The sequence below is a fragment of the Boleophthalmus pectinirostris genome, unplaced genomic scaffold, assembly GCF_026225935.1.
Source record: "Boleophthalmus pectinirostris isolate CB_2022bp ecotype Guang Dong unplaced genomic scaffold, ASM2622593v1 HiC_scaffold_13, whole genome shotgun sequence".
NCBI classification, from domain to species: domain Eukaryota; kingdom Metazoa; phylum Chordata; class Actinopteri; order Gobiiformes; family Gobiidae; genus Boleophthalmus; species Boleophthalmus pectinirostris.
Window position 1 is genome coordinate 10083405 of NW_026571036.1, and position 22630 is coordinate 10106034.

Consider the following 22630-nt stretch of genomic DNA (forward strand, 5'->3'; position numbering starts at 1 on the left):
CAATTTTGATCCCGAGATGATGGATTGATCACTTAACGAGAGGCCACTCCCTCTTGTGACCGCAAAATGTGGCACGATCCCACAACTTCATTCTCAAGATTTTTCTCTTTATAGCAACGGACAAATGTGAATGAAAGCAGGCATGGGTATTAAAAAAAATATGAGTGGATACATTTGAAGTAATGCAGCAATGACTGAGCGTATGGCACAATTACATTTTACGCACAAATTACGTACACATTTGTCAAAGCAGAAAACGCCCTTACAAGAAGAAAATTGATACAAAACGTCTCTATTTTTTAATTATGGAGATTCATAATGCACAATGAATTACTAATTATTAATAATGCTTTATATTTATACAAAATTATCCGGCTTCCATTTAAATAAGTTACATCAGAAAATTATTTGTCGTGTGCGTAATGTGACACCTCTAATATAATTCATATTTTGTAATTGGAAAAGCCCATTTAAAACAACAAACAGTGTGATTAAATTTCATACGAAAGAGCCAAGGCTAATATAAGGCGTATAATAGGCTATTATTGTCTATGCGCCGTTCAAATGCAATCAGTGCTTCTATTAGCTCCGTCTCATCCTGTTTTTGATGGGCTGTGATTCGTGTTAAATGAGCGGATACGCCTGCTAGATGTGCCCCTAAAATAGAAGCTGTTCCAGTATTTTAGGATACAGCAGAAATCCTTATTTCTTCCGGTGCAGGGGGGGACACTTTATAATGACTGTTAGCACTTCCTTCTTTCAATATTTGTGCAACTTTATCTCGACCTGCAAGTTGCACGGTGACGCAAATCCGTCCCCATGCTCATAATAAACAGAGGAAATCTATTCCCCGCGAAAACGAAAACACAATTAACATCAGAGGCGATACTTCATCCGCAAGGCCCCTCAAGATTCTCACTGCGGGTCACGGCCAATGCCATCTTGTGACCTGCACTTAAAAGGTAGGAAGAACAGAGAAAAAATTAGATTAAATGCGGTTGAAAGGATACGGTTTTATAAAAGGAAGCGCTGTAGCCAATAAATTACAATTTCCAGGAGGGGTTTGACCTGCAATAAAGCGCAATGCTAAAATAATTTAACTAATAGACCATAAATATAGCTTAGACCCTAAATAATAACAAAAAATGAACAAAGAAAGAAATATAATAACGGCGAATCCTAAATGAAATCGAATGGGGAAACAATTTAAAAGCAGAAAAATAGCTTGATATTTAGGTATTCGATGTGTTATTTTAATAGAAAACAACACCCACATTTAATAGGCCTATATTAATATTTAAGTGTATATTTTGTCTGTGCGTAAAATTTAAAGATAAAGCGTCCCGTGTGCTCCACTTTCGATGTTTGACTGACGCTCCTTTCAGATGGACGCACGCAGCTCGCAGGTGCACGGCGTCATGTCTCTGGACTTCTCGTCGCATGTGCGCAAAACAATAGCCTCTGAAGTAGCGCGCATTCTTTTTTTTTTTCCTTTTTGCTCTTGATTCATAGGCGCGGAAGCCACGATGACCCCGGCTGCCTCCTATCATCACGGTGTTTTCGAGTGAGACTTTTCCGGGTTAAAATTAGCAGTGAGATACTGAAGGTTTGCCCTCCATCACGCAGTCAAAACAATCCAGGGAAGAGGATATGGCAGACACAGCACGCCTCCAGTTATTTCAGTGACCGACGATGAGGTTTTTTCAGCGGGAAGCATCAAAAACAGCGCTCGGTGAGTTTACGCGCATTGGGTCACCTGACAGCACAGGATATGCTTATGCAGGGGCGAGATTTATTCACTGACTGACGGTTTAATATGTGAGGCCTGTATGCAGGAAAACGCATTTGTACAGAGCAACAGTGCTCTATTTGTTTCTATTATTATCACACTGGCCACTTAGAACCATTTTAGGTCTATTTACTAGAAAGATAAACCCTTCAGTGTATCTATCAGAGGTGGGACCAAGTCGTTGTTTTGCAAGTCTCAAGTAAGTCTCAAGTCTGAGTCAAGTTCCAAGTCAAATACAGGTAAGTACAAGTCGAGTCTCGAATCACTGGCCCCATAAGTTCAAGTCAAGTCCAAGTGGTTTCAAGTCTTTAAGATACACTACCAAATATAGCTTAGATTTTTGTAATTTATATGAATTTTAAACTAAATTGTAATTTAAAAGTCATGGTATATTTATGTATGAGTATTTATATAAAATCGGAGTGTGAATAATTACAGTCAGAACAGAAATAATTCAGATTTAAAAATACTTAATAACTAGGGGTGTGCAAAAATATTGAAATTTCGATTTATCATATTGTTTAATGTGACAATACAGTATCAATATTGTGGGCTGCTGTGTCGATATATAGCCAAGAGTATTTTTTTGGTATATTTTACAAAATTATTTTGTTACAGCACTACAGTATTGTTGCTTGTTTAAAGGAAGGAAACTCGTTTATGCAACACGTTTGATATTTTCACTGTTTTGTTGATTAAAATGTTTGTGTTTAATATGAACTTTGCACAAGAAGTGGTTTAATAAAGACTTTTAGAATTACAGCCATGATTTAGCCATTCGTTTTTAGTGAACTGTATTGAATCGTTTTGAAATATATCATATCGAATTGAAAGTGCACTGTATCGAGATATGTATCGTATCGGCAACTTCTTAATGATACCCAGCCCTGTTAATAACAGTTATTTTGTCGTGTAGTCTGTACTGAAATGGAAGGATCATGTTTTACTGTATATTACTATAGTACTTTTGATGATACCACATCACAGTACTTCAGTTACTGTTGCCATAGTAACAAACACAGAAGTGGAACAGACATGTTCCAGTTTGTTCCTTTAAAATTCAGCACCGCATTTATCAACTGAAAAGTGAAAAGTATTTTCTAGAAACATATATATATTTTTGGAGAAGTATTATGGTAAGTCTTCTCAAGTCACAGGCCTCAAATCCGAGTCAAGTCCCAAGTTACTTACCTTCAAGTCCAAGTCAATTCCCAAGTATTAGTCCATTTTATCGAGCCAAGTTTCAAGTCTTAAAAATAGTGACTCAAGTCTGACTCGCAAGTCCCCACCTCTAGTATCTATAAACAATCCCTGAACACTACAACTATTTTATTTTCAACATAACAAAATATTCACATTTAAATTTACTTTTTTTCCCCAAAATGAGCAGTATTTACCTAATAGTAGACCGAAAGAAGTTCTGTGTGTGGGTTCAAAAGTGTGTACAACAACTCTGCCATCTCTGTTCGCATACTGGGTGCAGATTGGGCACTCTGGATCAAAAATACACACAGATTGTAAGCCATGGTTTTAATAAGAATACAGACTCATGTCCTTCTATTCAAGTTCAGGTTGAGTATCATGAAAAATATCCTTTCAGAACACGTTCAGCACAAATCACCTGTAAAAACTGAAACATTACATTCGCTGCCAGAGCTCCACTGGACACTATTATTCACCTCCATTTCCCCTTTTTCCAGGCGTCTCTCTGCGGAGCTGTATAAATGATCGCAGGTGGGATTTCTGCTTGTGCCAGCAACTCCGGCATCATTCAAAATCTGTGAGAATGAAGAAAAGACACATGTACAGGTAAGTTAATGTACATATTTTTTGCGCTAAATCATCTTGGGTTTAAGATTCTACAATATGTGCTGAAGTCTCTCACTCAAATGGTATTTTCATAAAGACAAAAAAAGACTGTCCCTGTTCCAACATACCTGTCCAATGCATCATAAATTTTGCATATTGATCATAAGAGTTTTACCAGCCCCCGTGGCATTTAACAATAGAATTAAAACTGTAAAATTTAACTTTTCTGGTGGAGTCTGCTCGGGAGATGTTATGGTATGTTATAGTATGACATTAAATTAAAAGAAATACCATGAAAATCTGACTTGCCTCTCCACAGCTCTGACTTGTAACTTGATCTTCATGTGTTTATCTACAGCTTTAATGCTATGCTATTATCTGTCACCATAGAAACAAACATATAGTGTCTCCAAGTCAAGTTACATGTCTGATCTGTGGAGAGTAGGGCATGCAAAAATATTGAAATATTGATATATCCATCCATTTCATCCATTTTCGTCCGCTTATCCGGGGCCGGGTCGCGGGGGGAGCAGCCTAAGCAGGGACTCCCAGACTTCCTTCACCCCAGACACGTCCTCCAGCTCCTCCGGGGGACCCCGAGGCGTTCCCAGGCCAGCCGAGAGACATAGTCCCTCCAGCGTGTCCTGGGTCTTCCCCGGGGCCTCCTCCCGGCGGGACATGCCCGGAACACCTCCCGAGGGAGGCGCCCAGGAGGCATCCGGAACAGATGCCCGAGCCACCTCAACTGGCTCCTCTCGACGTGGAGGAGCAGCGGCTCTACTCCGAGCTCCTCCCGTGTGACTGAGCTCCTCACCCTATCTCTAAGGGAGCGCCCAGCCACCCTGCGGAGGAAACTCATTTCGAGCGCTTGTATCCGCGATCTCGTCCTTTCGGTCACTACCCAGAGCTCATGACCATAGGTGAGAGTAGGAACGAAGACTGACCGGTAAATCGAGAGCTTCGCCTTTCGACTCAGCTCCCTCTTCACCACAACGGTCCGATACAGCGACCGCATCACTGCCGAAGCTGCACCGATCCGCCTGTCAATCTCACGTTCCGTCCTTCCCTCACTCGTGAACAAGACCCCGAGATACTTGAACTCCTCCACTTGAGGCAAAGACTCCCCACCCACCCGGAGAGGGCAAGCCACCTTTTTCCGGTCGAGAACCATGGCCTCGGACTTGGAAGAGCTGATCTTCATCCCAGCCGCTTCACACTCGGCTGCAAACCGCCCCAGTGCACATTGCAGGTCCTGGTTCGATGAAGCCAACAGGACAACATCGTCCGCAAACAGCAGAGATGAAATCCTGTGGTCCCCAAACCGGACCCCCTCCGGCCCCTGACTGCGCCTAGAAATTCTGTCCATAAATACAATGAACAGAACCGGTGACAAAGGGCAGCCCTGGCGGAGTCCAACATGCACCGGGAACAGGTCTGACTTACTGCCGGCAATGCGAACACAGCTCCTGCTCCGGTCATACAGGGACCGGACAGCCCTTAGCAAAGGGCCCCGGACCCCATACTCCCAGAGCACCCCCCACAGGACGCCACGAGGGACACGGTCGAATGCCTTCTCCAGATCCACAAAACACATGTGGACTGGTTGGGCAAACTCCCATGAACCCTCGAGCACCCTATGGAGAGTGTAGAGCTGGTCCAGTGTTCCACGGCCAGGACGAAAACCACACTGCTCCTCCTGAATCCGAGGTTCGACTATCGGCCGGATTCTCCTCTCCAGTACCCTGGCATAGACCTTACCGGGAAGGCTGAAGAGTGTGATCCCCCTATAGTTGGAACACACCCTCCGGTCCCCCTTCTTATACAGAGGGACCACCACCCCGGTTTGCCAGTCCAGAGGTACTGTCCCCGACCGCCACGCGATGTTGAAGAGGCGTGTCAGCCAAGACAGCCCCACAACATCCAGAGACTTCAGGTACTCAGGACGGATCTCATCCAACCCCGGAGCCTTGCCACCAAGGAGCTTGCCAACCACCTCAGTGACTTCGGCCAGGGTGATGGATGAGTCCGCCTCTGAGTCCCCAGCCTCGGCCTCCTCCTCGGAGGACGTGACGGTGGGATTGAGGAGATCCTCAAAGTATTCCTTCCACCGCCGGACAACGTCCCCAGTCGAGGTCAACAGCTCTCCCCCCGCACTGTAAACAGTGTTGGTGAAGAACTGCTTTCCCCTCCTGAGGCGCCGGACGGTTTGCCAGAATCTCTTTGAGGCCGTCCGATAGTCCTTCTCCATGGCCTCCCCGAACTCCTCCCAGCTCCGAGTTTTTGCCTCCGCGACCACACGGGCTGCAGCACGCTTGGCCCGCCGGTACCTGTCAGCTGCCTCAGGAGTCCCCCGAGCCAGCAAGGCCCGATAGGACTCCTTCTTCAGCTTGACAGCATCCCTTACTTCCGGTGTCCACCACCGGGTTCTGGGGTTGCCGCCGCGACAGGCACCACAGACCTTACGCCCACAGCTCCGAGCAGCTGCATTGACAATAGAGGCCGAGAATGAAGCCCACTCGGACTCCATATCTCCAGCCTCCCCCGGAATCCGGGAGAAGTCCTCCCGGAGGTGCGAGTTGAAGGTCCCTCTGACAGAGGGCTCCGCCAGACGTTCCCAACAGACCCTCACTACACGCTTGGGCCTGCCAGGTCTTTCCGGCTTCCTCCTCCGCCAGCGAACCCAACTCACGACCAGGTGGTGATCAGTTGACAGCTCAGCCCCTCTCTTCACCCGAGTGTCCAAGACACGCGGCCGGAGATCAGATGACACGACGACAAAGTCGATCATCGACCTCCGGCCTAGGGTGTCCTGGTGCCACGTGCACTTATGGACACCCTTGTGCTCGAACATGGTGTTTGTTATGGACAAACTGTGACTAGCACAGAAGTCCAATAACAAAACACCACTCGGGTTCAGATCGGGGAGGCCGTTCCTCCCAATCACCCCTCTCCAAGTGTCACTGTCGTTGCCCACGTGGGCGTTGAAGTCCCCCAGGAGAACAACGGAGTCCCCGGTCGGTGCACTGTCTAGTACCCCTCCCAAGGACTCCAAGAAGGCCGGGTACTCAGCACTGCTGTTCGGCCCGTAGGCCGACACCACAGTGAGAGACCTGTCCCCGACCCGAAGGCGCAGGGACGCGACCCTCTCGTTCACCGGGGTGAACTCCAACACACAGCGGCTGAGCTGTGGGGCAATGAGCAGGCCCACACCAGCCCGCCGCCGCTCCCCGCGGCCAACGCCAGAGAAATGGAGAGTCCAGCCCCTCTCAAGGAGTTGGGTTCCAGAGCCCAAACTGTGCGTGGAGGTGAGGCCGACTATATCTAGTCGGTAACGCTCAACCTCCCGCACAAGCTCAGGCTCCTTACCCCCCAGCGAGGTGACATTCCATGTCCCCAGAGCTAGTCTCCATGTCCGGAGATCCGGTCGCCGAGGCCCCCGCCGTCGACTGCTGCCCAGATCTCTCTGCACCGGCCCCATATGGATCCTCCTGCGGGTGGTGGGCCCACGTGAGGACGGCCCCACGTCGCTCCTTCGGGCTGAGCCCGGCCGAGCCCCGTGGGGGGAGGCTCGGCCACCAGGCGCTCGCTGGCGAGCACCCACCCCAGGCCTGGCTCCAGGGTGAGGCCCCGGTGACGCCAATCCGGGCGACGTAACTGGCCTTGCTCGTACACTCATCATAGGGGCTTCTGAACCGTTCTTCGTCTGACCCGTCCCCCCGGACCTGTTTGCCTTGGGTGACCCTACCAGGGGCATGAAGCCCCCGACAACATAGCTCCCGGGATCATTCGGGCACTCAAACCCCTCCACCACGATAAGGTGACGGTTCAAGGAGGGGGTATTGATATATTGTATCGTTTAATGTGCTGATACAGTATTGATATCGTGGGCTGCTGTATCGATATATAGTCAAGAGTATTTTTTGGTTTATTTTACTAAATTATTTTGTTACAGAGCTACAGTTTTGTTGCTTGTTTAGAGAAAGGAAACTCGTTTATGTGACATATTTGACATTTTCACTGTTTTGATGATTAAAATGTTTGTGTTTCATATGAACTTTGCACAAGAAGTGGTTTAACAAAGACTTTTAGTATCACAGCCATGATTTAGCTAATATTTTTTATTAAACCCTATCGAATCAATTTGAAATATATCGTATTGAATCGTATCAAATTGTAAACTTACTCACTGTATCGAGATATCCTCCTGGGATCCAAAAAAATACTGTTTTATATATATATATATATATATATATATATATATATATATATATATATATATAAATTTGGTGATTTTCTATCTATTTGGAGGTAAATGAACACCTTATCATTTAGATTTTGTTCATTTTATTTTTATTTATAATTTTATAACATGTCCTCTGTAATGGACGCTGGGGACATTTGGGTGTACAGTCGCCTCAAAAAGTTTTTAGACTCCCTTTTAATTTTTTTATATTTTTTAATAATAGTGCAGCCACAAACTAACTCCTATTGACTTTATTTTTTTTTATCCTGGATATGATAGTACTCTATAATCCCCCAGCCCTATTTAGGCAGAGGAAACTATTCCCCCATTAAGAATCTGTCTCAAAACACTGACTAACTCAATGTCCACTATAAAGGACACAAATGAATGGGCCGGGTCTCAGGAGGATAAGTATCAAATCGTGGCCTATGTATCGAGGTGTGTATCGTATCGGCAACTTCTGAATGATACCAAGTCGTAGTGAAGATGTAAGAATCCATGTATTTAAATAAATTCAAGCTCAACAAGAGAAATTCAATACTGTAGAACATTTTAAGTAAAACAATAAAATCTTACAAAGTTACATGGTGCACCCTTTATTGAGTTGTGATGTATTTTTTAAACTCCGTAGCTTTCAAAACAAGAAGACACGCATAATTAAAGTCATAAAACGTGGCTTAAACAAACAATCAAATATCAAAGCATCTATGGCACGCTAACAAACACAAATAAACATTGTATAGACGAGCTATCGCGGCTATTGTTGTGCTCCAATTACTTAACGGGCGTTCTGAGAGCGCCTTATCAGTCTAAGGAAAACTGAATGGGCCCCTGCAGGTTTGGGGATCAGAGACCAAATTAAACCATTTCCATTATTACACTGAGAATTATTGCTCCCCTCTGTAAAAGACTGTGAGGCCCGAGCCAGCAGGACTATTTCTGGCCATGTTTATCCGAGGAAGGAACTTTTGCAGATTTAATGGGACCTGGGCCATTGTACACAGCCTTCTGTTGGGCACGGAGCCATGGTTTGAGCAAAGGGATGCAGGAGAAAGGAGCCCAAGTCGAATGAAAACAAGAACTGTGCCGACCACACCAGGTCAACCAACTCAGGTGATTGTTTCATTCATATTGTAATAAGAGGTGGAGCGCAGAAGGTGGTGACAGATAAATATAGCGGAACAGGCAAAATCATTCAGTTTTGGAGTTTATGAATTTAAAGTTCAAAGACTTAAAGACCTTTCCTGAATAACTTTAGAATGATCTTGTAATAGTAGGCGTGAAACAGTATCCAAATCTCTCGGTAAGATATTTTCACGATTTACATCTCACGGTACGATATTTATTGCGATATTTTGTGGAGGCTAACTAACCTTTTAAAATACCTTGACAAGACTTAATCCAAAGAACTAAGACTTAAAATTGCTTAGAACTGTTATTTCTTCATGTAGTTTACACTGAAATAGAGCAAAGGATCATGGTCTATGTAGTTCCCTCTGTCTTTTTTAAGTTATTGCTGCACCATAACTCTTAATTTAAGCAAAGAGACTTGTAATTCAGCCAAAGATGTTAATTTTGTCTTCTTATGTACTTTATCTTCTTGGGTTCTTTTACAATAAAGTGTATTTACCTTGTTGACATGTTTCCGCCATATCAGACCAATGTAAAAGAAATAACCACATTATGGGGGCTCGGGGTCATTGGATCGAAAAACAACAAGTTCAAACGCTGGATCAAGGAGGACAGTGAAATCAGGAAACGAGGCACTGACAGCATTAACTGTGATGACGGAGCGTTCCTTCTTTCACACACCTGGGACACCCTCCTCCAGAGAACACCGGGCGACGGGAGGCGTGGTCAGTCTGAGCAACGTGCCAGGTTCATCAAACTAACCACGCCTACAGGAAGTAACAACAGCTGATATATGAAACGTCACCACCAACACTGAAGATGGCTCGCAGCAGCAGCCGAAACATGTCAACAAGGTAAATACACTTTACTGTATTGTCTTTAAAAAGAACCCAAGAAGTCAGAATTGTAATTCAATATATTGTGATGGTCCACGATATTATTGTGAGAACTTTGACAATACGATATCACGATATTTTGGTTAAATCTGCTTAAAAATGACCAAAGTACAAAAAAAATGTGACTATACTGGCTCACGTGTTAGTCCTAAATGGTCTCTGCATCACAGTTTTCCTTAATTACGCACTCGTTTTGCAATTTTATTATTACCAACCACCAAAAAACCAGGGATTTCCCAGTTTTTTTTTTTATTTTGAAACTCTTTGAAATTCACCCTAACTAGTAAGGGCATGGACCACTATGGAAACTACCTGGATGACTGAAGGATTACACAAATACAAACCGCATTGTAAAATAAAAGAACGTCATAGCTCTACCTTGAAGACAAACAGATGATACCACCAGGCCATGTTTTTCTTCAGCAATAAAAAGCCTGTAAACAAATGTAAGATAGATATGTTTTATGCCAGACTGTAGAACATTCCTCAACCAGAAATGTGGCATAGAGCACTTTTAAAGAATTTATGTGAGTCACTAAATAAAAATAGTTCAATATTGTTTATGTAGATGTTCAACTGCAAATACTACGCACCTTTTTGAAACACTTTTTAGCAAAGTAAAGAAAGGAAAGGGTGACAGAGCTTGTAGACTTTCCTTACGTGTTTATATTGTCCAGTGTACGCCATTTGCCACCTTTGGAAAACTATTAATTCTCCCAAAACTATTAAAATGATATGGCATTGCCGACGGAAAACCATTTGCTCAGTCACATCAGAACTCGCATAATTATCCTGCTGATTTGTAAAGTGGCAACTATTAGGTCTAATATAGCCATTCCTTTCCCCCTAATGTATTTGAAGTGTCTCCACAGACTGAGCTCGTTCGAATAAGAAGAATAAATTCCTTCACATGACGGCATTTCTATTTGCGGGGCCAGTTTTGAAGACGTGAAGTGGTCGTTAGCCGGACAGTGGAGTGCTAGACTAATCACTATGGCCTATGATGTAAACACGCGAAAGGGGTTGCCGTAATGGACGCTTTTAAATATCACAGTGACTTAGTGCCGTTGAGCAAATTCGCGTGTTTACACTGAGGCAGATTAAAGTCGCCTCTTGTGCAGCGGGTTCAGTGTCCCCCCACAGCTCCAGTGTGCAAAGCGTACACACAGTTAAAGTTAAATCAAGCCGGTGAGCTGAAGAGAAAAGACCAACGCTAACAGAGACGTCGTAATAACAAACTATTATAGGGCCTACTGGGTTTTGTCCACTGTTGAGGCTGTCACAGAGAGGACAGGACTAAGCCATCACTAAACAATACATCTAAACATAAGGCGCACTTAAGGCAGGGTTTCTCCCAGGTCAAAGCTAAGCACTTTTGAAGCAGATTTTGAAGCAGACTTATCAGAGTTACAATTTAGTATAATTTTATTTATCCCAGAGGCGCAATTTAAGCACAATGAGCATTTAAAATACAATAACAAAGATCTCAGTGAGCAACAAAACGTCCTTTCCCTGTGTCCTGTTGTCTGATAAATCCAGATTGATCTTATTTTTTTGTAAATTAAGGACAACACAATATAAGATTTAACAAAATACAATAATCAACATAAAACAACACGCACAACAAATACAAAACAACAAAAAAAGCCCTCCGACCACACACACCGAGACAAATTTGGTTAAATAAAACAAAAGTAATGTGGTAGTGCAGCATAAACACAAAGCGAATCGAATCAAATCCAGATTGATCTTTATGTGTCTTTTTTTTATACACAAGGATATCAGTCTGGTCACCACTGTCTCCATCGGGTCTCGAGTCAGATCCAAACACAATCGTCAAATCAGATTTGTTTATTTCAGTGACGCATGTGAAACAAAGCAGCTCATTGGCCATCTATCATTTACAAACCAAATGTTTTCCTCACCTCAGATTAACCGTTTAGTGCTTTGCTCGTTGATTCTGCAGAAATCCACAATGTTTTTCAGTCCCCTGTGATATTTTTTTAATGTCTCTCAACAGATCTAAACGGTACCATCCTGGAGTACTGCCTAAGGCCACTGAAGGGAAAAATTAAACACATTTTGGAAACTCAGAAAATGTATGTACTTAAAGGAACAGTTTGGAATTTTGGACATAGGACCTCATTTCCTAGTGAGCCAGAGTGTTGTAGGCATGTGGAGACACTTTTTAAAATATTCCATCCAGTCCTTGTATTTGCAGAGGTCGCTGGTGCTAGACTAGTGCATGTCAATGGCCATAGTTATCTTGCCACTAAAAACAGTCTTACCCACTCCACAAAACAACCAAAGCAAATCTGTTATTACGCCAGACTGTCGTTGTGAATGTCTGTGTCAATAGAATAATGTTTGAAATAAAACTAACCTTGCATCACATGAATCGTCGCACGTTGAGGGACTATTTTCTCATATATCAGTCCGCCACTGCCAAACTTTCTATCAGGACGTACAACTCACTGCTGCTGCTGCTCAGACATGCAAAGTTAGTTTTACTTCTAAAATTATTCTTTCGACACAGACATTCACATCGACAGTCTGGCATAATAATAGATTTGCTTCAGGCGTTTTGTGGAGTGGGTAAGGCTGTTTTTAGTGTCAGGATAACTATGACCATTGACATGCACTAGTCTAGCACCAGCGACGTCTGCAAATACACGGACTGGATGGAATATTTTAAAAAGTGTCTCCAAACATCATCATCATCATCATCATCTTTATTCTGGACTCATGGTCCATTTTAAAAACAGACAAGAACAGTGACAATAGAAAACAATAAACATTTATGTTTTTAAAAGACAACCACACCAGTGTCTCCACATATTGGACTGATATCTTACTGCACTGAATCTCAAATTTGTGAGTGACATTATCATTTCATTGTTTGATTTGTTCAGTCTGCAGATAAAACTGCACATTAAAATTCTACGTGCAGTATGCCAAGTGTTTACTCATGCAGTAACAAACATTTCATTAGCACTCGTCCATTGGGGACCTTCTCAAAAGCACCCATAAAGCGTCATTGTAGGCCACCTGCAGTCTTTGCCAACTGTCTTTTTTATAATTAGTCCAGAGGTGAGCTGTGTACAATGGTGAACAGTATGATTTAAACAATAGCAACTTTATATCATTTGTACAAGAACCAAATTTACACATAAGAATATTTGCTTGAGCATAGAGCGTCCTACACTGTCTATACATATCATCATCATCTGTCATGTCCGCAGTGATGACCTGCCCGAGATATTTAATTTTTGTTGTAACAGACAACACAACATTTGACAGGCAAAAGTCAGGAAATCTCATGTGAGATTATCTCCTTTGGTCCTACAGATCATGACCATACTGTTGGTTGCGTTATACTTTATATCGAGCTCCATACTGTAAGTTGAACAGATGTTAAGTAGCTGCTGGAGACCAGCGGTGCTTGGACTGAAAACAACCAAGTGAGGCCCTATGTCCAAAACTCCAGACTGTCCCTTTAATTCATAAAGAATTCAGAATATCTTCTTCAAAGCAATATTTTTGTTGTAGTGTCTCCCCCAACAACAAGATTACTCACCACCACAAAAATCTATAACATACTGTAAAGACAAGCCCTTTCTGCTACGTCCAGGTACACAAAGTAATAGCATGATTAACAGTGTATAAGTAAACATTAAATGATTTGTAAATGCTTTGACATGAAATGGGAATACCAGCCTGCTGTGGGCCCAGCTGCTTCCTTATCGAGTAATAAGGTGGCAAAATGTTCGTCACGGTGGTGGTTTATGGCCACACCGATGCTCTTGTTGGTTATACAATTTAGTCTGACGCAGAGCAGATAACTGTACTCACATTAACGCTTCATCAGAGGCTACTGTTACAAACCACAGATGGAAAAATATCATAGATCAAACAATGCTAACCCAAGCACATTACCTCACTTAATGCGCTCTGTAATAGGCATGAGGTTCACTTCAGGGCTTATTCGAAGACTGAAAATAAAGGGGTCTACAAATATAAAAATAAAGGGGCATTTTCTTTTAATTACACTACCGGTCAAAAGTTTTAGAACACCACACTTTTAATTTGATTCATGAAAGTGTCCACCTTTGGCACATATAACAGCTGAACACACTCGTGGCTCGTTCTTTTTACAGTAGAAATCAAATATTCTTTAGAAAGTTCTTCCCAAGTCTGTTACAGAAGTTTCCATAAATGTGTGTCATCCCAAACCAGCTCAATGTTTTTTCCTGAGATAGTTTTGGCAGAGCTTGGACTTGTGTTTTGTATCTTTTATCTTTTTTTTTTTTAAACCTGTGGCTGTTCAGTATTTACATTTGAAACATTTCAACCTCTTGCACGACTTGAATTGCAATAAATAACTGGAAAAATTAGGGTGTTCTAAAACTTTTGGGGTTTTAGAACAGGGTTTATGTATTGGTGTACTTGATATTAAGTACAGATCAGCAATATTGCCTTTGTAAGACTCCAAGTTTGAAATTATTATTTTAAAGCTACCAGTAGATGGCAGATGTGAATACTGTTCTCCCTCTCCTCACCTGACCTTTATTTAGGCTCACCTGTGCTCTCTGGACTTTCTGTCAGACCAAAGCTGGCACTTCATGAGACAGCAGTAAGTGGTGATTTGCGAGAATACAAGTCTGGCAAAATACTACAAATCATAACTTTAAGAGAGATAAATTATTACCAATTTAAAACCGCTATCAGCAGGCAGAACATTTGGTTCATCAAATATCCTTTTATTTTTAAAAATATTATTATTATAATTATTTTAATTTTGGCATATAGATTGTTGTAATATGACTATTTACATCTTTTACGCATACAAAGCAGTTAGAGCATTGTTTCCCAAAGACTGGGTCGCAAGAGATTTTTTTGAGTCGCCTTGTCACGATCTGCATGTAGGTCTGCAATATAAAGTTCTGACATTGATCTGCTGTTGCGCTCTCCTCCTGCAAGCCCGGACTGGAACACGCTACAAAAACGCAGACAGGCCCACCTGTCTCATTAGAAATGTTGAAATGTTAAGACATATTTGTATAATTTCTAATCTTTTTGTAATTACTTTATTGACTGTTTTGTTCTAATATTGCTGGTTCAATTGAATATTGAAAAGAAAAAGAAATGGGCTACATTTAATATCCAAATAGGCAACATATGGATCCTTTTATTTCTGCTTCAATTACTGTTTTTCATTGTTTAAAACTTGAGTAATACTAATTGATCACTCAGACAACAATAAAATATCCTCAGTAATGTTCAATAATGGTCAAATCCACCTTTATTTTGTGATTTATGAATAATGTTTATTGACTTGGTTCGTGAAGGTTTGTGACTTTTAAAATATGAATTCCCAGAAAAAAAGTTTGGGAAACACTGAGTAACATAACACGACTGGATCATTTTTCTTAGTAAGCAAAAGTGTTGGTATCTCTACTTCATATTTCAACATTGCAATTTGTATTTACTATGTTGTGTTAATTTACTCAAGTGCACTGGTATTTGCTAATATTATTTTTGAAATAGCAGTCTTTCTTAAGTACACCTCTACAAACTGTCAGTAACATTTGAGAGGAGAAAGGGCATGTTTTAAGTCAATGTCAATGATGTTGTTAGCTGAAGGTTGCCATCTAGAGGTGACACACCACTGACACAACTACACAGATACTAAAATAAAAATGAATCCTTATGAATAGCGACATAATTAACAAAATATGCTGTAAAAGAAATTCCAAAAGTAAGTAGTTTTGGCTCTATATTGGCTAAATAATAACGCTTTGATCCAACTTAAGTGCCCACCACATATCAGCTTCCAGACTTTACCATAACACACTATTTGCATGTGTGGCCTGTAAAATGATTGAACGTATCCTTGTGGCTAATTAACATGTGTGCTTTGCGATGTTTGGGGACCTCGGGAGACTTCAGCCGTAACCTTTGACCTCCATTAAAGGCCGGGGCGGTCCTTTGGGAGGAAGTAGGTCTGTTTCAGGAAGTGGAGGCAGGTGTCAGCTGCTGGTGTGGAGAAGTGCTGAAACTGGACACTGCCAACACTGAAACAAGTTCAAGAAAGACCAAATGCTACATGCAACAGCTATTCTGCTATTTGAACCAGTGCTGGCTAGTTAGACAGACAGCCGCAGAGAACATAAATACGTGATTAACTGATTAGTAGGGCTGGGTATCATTAAGAAGTTACTGATACGATACATGCCTCGATACAGTGCACTTTCAATTCGATACGATATATTTTAAATCGATTCAATACAGTTCAATTTAAAAAATAAAGGCTAAATCATGTTTGTGACACTAAAAGTCTTTGTTAAACCACTTCTTGTGCAAAGTGAATGTAAAACACGCCTATTTTAATCATCAAAACAGTGAACATGTCAAATGTGTTGCATAAAAGAGTTTCCTTCCTCTAAACAAACAACTAAACTGTAGCTGTAACAAAATAATTTAGTAAAACATACCAAAAAAGACTCTTGGCAATATATCGCTACAACAGCCCATGATATCGATACTGTATTATCACATTAAATGATTTGATATATCGATATTTCAGTATTTTTGCACGCCCCTACTGATTAGTAAACACTAATTAGCTAAAGCTAGATTTTCCCCTTGCAGTTTTGTAGATATGTAAATGTTCATGTATATAATAATAGAAAAAATTATTCACTCCTGGTTTTAGTGTCTTAAAGGTGCACTTTAAACTTACCTATCTTTTAGTGATTTGCTTACTGATGTTTTGTATTGCTCAAAAACACTTTTAAGGTCCTAGATTATGCAAAAGTTGTGTTTTATTTCATTCACACATGTTTGAGTAATCCTTTATTGTTAGTTTGTCTATGTGTCCAAACTTCAAAATGCCCCGTTCCACCTTGTTAAGTCTTAAAGCAGTAGGCAAAGGCAAAATTCAGTTTGTCGACTGGACAAAAGTTTATTTGGTGCTCATCCAAACTGGACAGAAAGAGTGAAAGCCAACAGACTTGGGAAGAACTTTTGGAAGAATATATGATTTCTATTGAAAACAGAATGCCAGAGTGTCTTCAGCTGTTATATCTGCCAAAGATGGACACTTTCATGAACTGAAGAAGCAGCTTGGATGAGGTGCGAAGCGTATTCGACCAAATAAACTTTTGTCCAGCCGGCAAATTGAGTTTCTCCTTTGCCGTGGATTCTACTTGGATGACTAAGGGATTTTTCACACATCTTAAAGCAGTATTTATCAAGTTAACAGCTACCTTATACCTTTTTTTCAATAGAGACTAGCAGTTCTAGGTCTGAAATCATCCAAATTATTCTAACGAAGGTGTAAGGAGTTTACAGTCACAGTGAAGCACTTCCTGTATTGCCACATTACATCACAATGTGGAACTGTGTGTTTACCGTTCAGCCTATATATACAGGATTTGTGTGTTAAACATGTGTGAATGAAAAAAACACAACTCCAGGCATGTTTGTGATGAGGAAACAACCTTATAACAAGTCAGATTTCTAGTCAAAACATGGAGCCAGTTGCTGTGACATAATAATGACCTGTGAATGGCTATGGACTTTCGGAGGAGGATGAATGGTGGATTATTTTTTACTATCAGTAAGAACATGCAGGGTTTTTCAAACATGTGAGCCAAACACTGTTTTATATGGAGATAAAAACATTAAAAATTGAACTAAATTATTGTCTACATTCCAGGAGATAAGACACAACACTTCATTGGCTTGTTGTGAAACTAGAGAGCAGAAGATCAGCGTCTAAAGCCACAACGCCAAAGAATGCATGACAAAAGTGGTAAGTGGGAAAATCTATCTACAGTTTTCTGCAAAAATTGCTGGGTGATAATGTCAGAAATGTATAGCTCTTTTTTTAAATTCCCAATGCAATATTCAGACCATAGGATAATCAAACAGAAATGTAGAGATATTGCCTTCAGTCTTCCACAGTATGACATTACACCTATTTATCTCTACGGACAAAACAATAACACTATTGCTCAAAAGTTTTAGAACACCCTAATTTTTTTGTTATTTATTGCAAATCAAGTCGTGCAAATTCCAATGAAAAGCTTGAAATGGTACAAAGGTAAGAACTGAACAGACAGAGGTTTAAAAAAAAAAGATAAAAGATAAAAAACACAAGTCCAAGTTCTGCCAAAACTACCTCAGGAAAAAAGAACAAGATGGTAAACTTTGAAAACAGGGAGTGTCCAGCACAGTGTCCAGACTTAAATCCCATCGAGTTGGTTTGGGATGAAATGGACAGAAGAGTGAAAAGCCAAGAAACCTACAAGTGCCACACATTTATGGGAACTTCTGCAACAGACTTGGGAAGAACTTTCTGAAGAATATTTGATTTCTATTGTAAAAAGAACGAGCCACGAGTGTGTTCAGCTGTTATATCTGCCAAAGGTGGACACTTTGATGAATCAAAAGTTTAGAATACATTTTGGACAACAGTAAACAGTAAAGTAAAAGGCGGACCCTCCATCAGAAAAGTTACACGGTGCACCTTTTGGTATCATTAAGCCAAATGTTCAACTGTAAAATTATCTACAAAAATACACTTTTTACGTTTTTTATTTTCATTTGTACTGTATATGCTCTATGTTCAAGTTCAAGGCATATTTTCAGAATCTATATTGTTATATTACGATCATACTTAAATCTGAACTTTGGAAAATCTAAATAGGTTGATATATTGATACTTTTGTCTAGTTAGATACAGGGGTGTCAAACTCAAATTCACAGGGGGCCCAAATAAAAACTGGGACTAACCCGTGGGCCAAACTAAATATTTATTGAAAAATTTCAACAACATCTGCATGTTTTTTCTTCTTCTGAGATATGTTTCTTATTAAAATAAATGTTTAATAATAATAGTTTTGCTTAAACATTGAATCCAAAACAAGCATAATATAAAATAATAACAACATTTTAAATAAATAATGTCTCTATAGTCTATCTGTAGCCAGTGGGCAGCTCTAATACATATTTGATATGATCTCATGGTTCAAATATAATTATATTGCTGACCAAATTTGGACCTCGGGCCTGAGTTTGACATGTTTGAGTTAGAATGTGGCTGCAACTAAGTAGTGTACTGGCTCCCCCTTCTGGGTGTTTTTATCTACTACCACCATAACCATTCTGTGTAGCTGCAAATCTACAAGCTCTGAATTTGCCAAACTTCACCAATCCCCATGTCCAGCTACATTAAACTGCACTATAAGCACATTCAGCCGTACGGTTTGGGAATGGGTGAGCTCATTAAACATAGGAATGCCGGGAACGTGTTGGAGACGGTGCGCAGGCGGACATTAAACATTGCTCAGATAAACAGTGGAGCTGTAAAAGAGTGGATGACCTCACTATCAAAGCAGACACAAGCCAGGCCGCAGAGAGAGGGAGGGTCAACAAACAGTAGCCATGGAAACAGGGATGAACGATGAGCCAAAAGTTTATAAAATCAGAATCAACGTAAATTTATCAGCGTAAAGATGACAGATTTATGTACTGTTACTGCACACAAGCTGTATGCACACACAAAATTGCTTACTATTATTCTTTTATGCACTGTGATGAGATTTGCAGTAAAAATGTACCATGTTATAAATGTGCTTGGATTGATCGATAGTGAACTAGCGTTTACTATAATTAATGTTATGGCTATTACTATTACAAAATAACTCTGCTTAGTGGCTGTCATGGCATATTGACCCCAAAAGAGGGCGCTATCTGTTGTAAAAATAAAGAGCAGTTATAGGATCCCAATTTTCCAGTAAATTATTGTGTTAGTTTTATGGATTATTAGAGGCATTTACAATTTAGTTATCATATTTATGTTAAATTCAGTGTATTTTGAATAAATTATATTAAAAATCAGTCTATTAATAGTGGTTCATCTCTCAAGCATATAGATTGAATATAACTTGAAATATTTAACTTTGGATCTAGCAATTTGAGACTCTTTTCAAATGAACTGCAATTAATTATTTCAAGATTAATTGTAAGAAATATTCAATAAACACACAAATGAGTAAAAAATATCTATTGTTTTAATACAACTCATCTGTTTATCTATAGACAGTCTATGGAGGATAAAGTCCCCTTAGAATTATTCATAGGTTATAATGATATAATATAATACAAAGATATAATATTTTTTGTTCTGAATTGTTGTGGCAACAATCTGAACCCCATGGATAAGGTTTCTATCAAAATTCAGTTCTTCATATATTCTTGTTCCTATCATTTGTAAGTGCGATGAATATTTTAGGCAAAAATACATATCCTCATTCCATTCATAACTTTAGTTTAAACGTAAAGATCTCAGGAGACAATTACTAGTTTTATTGTAGAGCTCAAGGCATTTTTATAATGTTCAAAACACATGCACACAGTTGAACATTTGCTGTTTTGACATGCCTCATTCCATCACATTGGTTCCAGTGGAACCATTTTGAGTAGTCTTGAAACAATGTGTTTAAGAAACATGTGAAATCTCCTCACAGCACGCTGCCTCTGATGAATTACCCATAAATCACTGCAGTCATGACCCGAGTGCTGGTTTTTCCTCCTTTTCTCTCACTTCCCTCCTTCCCTGGTATTTGGGCTCATTGTTTCTGGATAAACTAATGCTGTTTTCCTCTTATTTAAATCATAGAAACATTTCACCAAGTCCAGGTGTACATCTACACACCTGGAGTTTATGAAACAATGTTGTGTACAGGGATTTCAGAATTATGAAAAATAGGGCTGTAGCCATAACAATTAGCAATTTAAAGTTTCTTTATTAGACAAAATTGACTCTTGTGAGCTTTAAGACAGGTTATAATGCTGTTACATCCTCAAAATCATACCTGGAGTTGTGTTTTGTTTCATTCACACATGTCTTTATTAGTCTGCCTACATCTCCAAAGCTCAAATGCTCTGTTGATGTCATGTCGTGAGGTCATGATAGTTTATGGTCATGGTAGTTTTCAAGTTAACAGCTACCATTTATGCTTTTAGTTCCATAAAGATTGTCAATTCCAGGTCTGAAATTATCCAAATGATTCTAGTGAAGGTGTGTGGAGTTTAAAAACACAGTGGAGCACTTCCTGTATTGCCACATCATCACAAGGTGCAACAGAGTGGGTTCTGTCTGTCAAGAACACACACACTTTGCACCACTGTGCATCATAATAAATGCTGCTTACAAGTCGTGGATTTGTAAAAACGTACGGTTTATGTTCAGTGTGGTGTGTGACAGGCGTAGGCTACAATACGAGTCTGTGTGGCCTGGACCCGAGCCCCTGGACTGGGCAGAGAGAAGGCAGAGAGAGGGCACCAGAGGCATGGAGCAGGTCAGAGGGACGCCTGGGAAACACAGGGGAGAGAGGCCAGTGGGCTAGAGAGGAGGAAGGGACACCAGAATGCAAGTAATTCAACTAAAACAGACTTAAACAGTCATGGGAGTGAAGCCCCTACATGGGGACTTATGTTATTCAGGTTTCATTCATTTTTCATTTTATTTATTTGTTTGAACAAGGTAAAAAAAAAATCAACAACACTAACAAAAAACCAAAACAAGAGACCTGGAGCTCAAAAGGAGTAGGATGAAGTTTATGCACTTACAATGTCCTACCCCAATTGTTTTACATAATCAAACGGTTGACACTTTTTTGTTTGTTTTTTTCACCTTTGGAGTGCTTACCTGTCATATGCATTTTCATTAAAAGATTATAAAACTAAAGGACTATAAATAAGTAGTACATTATTGGGATTTTAAACAATTCCTTCCCTTAAAAATATGACAATACAATCCTTGTCAGCTGCAAGTAGTTGTGGGAAAGTACACAGCCTCATCTTTCTGAGCATTTATCATTGATCAGAGCTTGTGTTGCGTGTCACCTTCACTGTCTCCACAAGCGCTGGCAGGTCCTAAAGGTCAGTGAATGCACCATCCCTATCAGCTGTGATCTCAGATGACCGGTCCCACCAAAACAATGCACGCCTCTCACCATGAACGCAGAATACAAGGCCCTCTGTCACAAACATACAAGTGTGTGCTTCTGTTTGAGCTGTGGGGCCATGTCTTCACAGCCCAAGTGTTAATCCACTTAAGTTGTCCCCAGGCTCATTACACTGGGGATTGTTCCAGAAGTAAGGCGAGTTTATGGGAAAGGTCTCCACAGAAGCGGGACTGACATGAAACTCACGCTATCGCCAGGGCTCAGTATACATAAGGATTAAACTGACAGAGCTTTCACTGCTATAGAAAATGAAAAGTCAAATGAAAGTGTTTTTTTTTTGCTTTTTGTTTTTTGAATATGAATAATGCATTAATTATTAAAGATAAGGTAAGGTTAAAGATACAGAATGCAGCTTTGTGTGGGTGTCAAAATAGAAAGTGAAAACTATACTTGAGAATATTCTCGATGGAGAGGGAGTATGTTTTATGCCATACTGTGGAAGATTATACCAGAACATTTCCTTGGAAACAAGCAGAAGGAGGCCCTCCTCCAAGTCAAATAAAAGTTTTCAATAAAGATTTGCTCTCTTTATGTGACCCATTTTAATACTAGTTCAGCCCCCACAGAACCATCTCCAGATCTTGAGTTAGTCCAGACTATGTTTATTGTATGCTTGTTTTGGGCTGTTGCTGGGCCAGGCTGGCGCCACCTAGTGCCTCCACTCAATTTCATTTCTCTCCAGCGACTGGGTCAGGAATCGGACACTGGACGGTTTAGAAGAACC

General features: G+C 40.6%; 1 protein-coding gene across 8 annotated transcripts in view; it reads left to right on the forward strand.

Moving 5' to 3' along the window:
• Positions 1 to 663: 663 nt before the first annotated feature.
• hey2 (hes-related family bHLH transcription factor with YRPW motif 2) overlaps positions 664 to 22630 on the forward strand; it is a 41792-nt gene continuing 19825 nt past the window's right edge. For 4 of the 8 annotated variants that reach the window (XM_055149592.1, XM_055149589.1, XM_055149591.1 and 1 more), the window contains exons 1-4: positions 664 to 962; positions 1513 to 1732; positions 3490 to 3598; positions 17589 to 17684. The gene's annotated coding sequence lies outside the window, so the exon portion shown is untranslated. Of the gene's footprint in view, positions 963 to 1502; positions 1733 to 3489; positions 3599 to 17310; positions 17518 to 17588; positions 17685 to 22630 lie in introns of those variants that run through there. The other 4 variants (XM_055149594.1, XM_055149595.1, XM_055149590.1 and 1 more) reach the window with 4 other exon arrangements.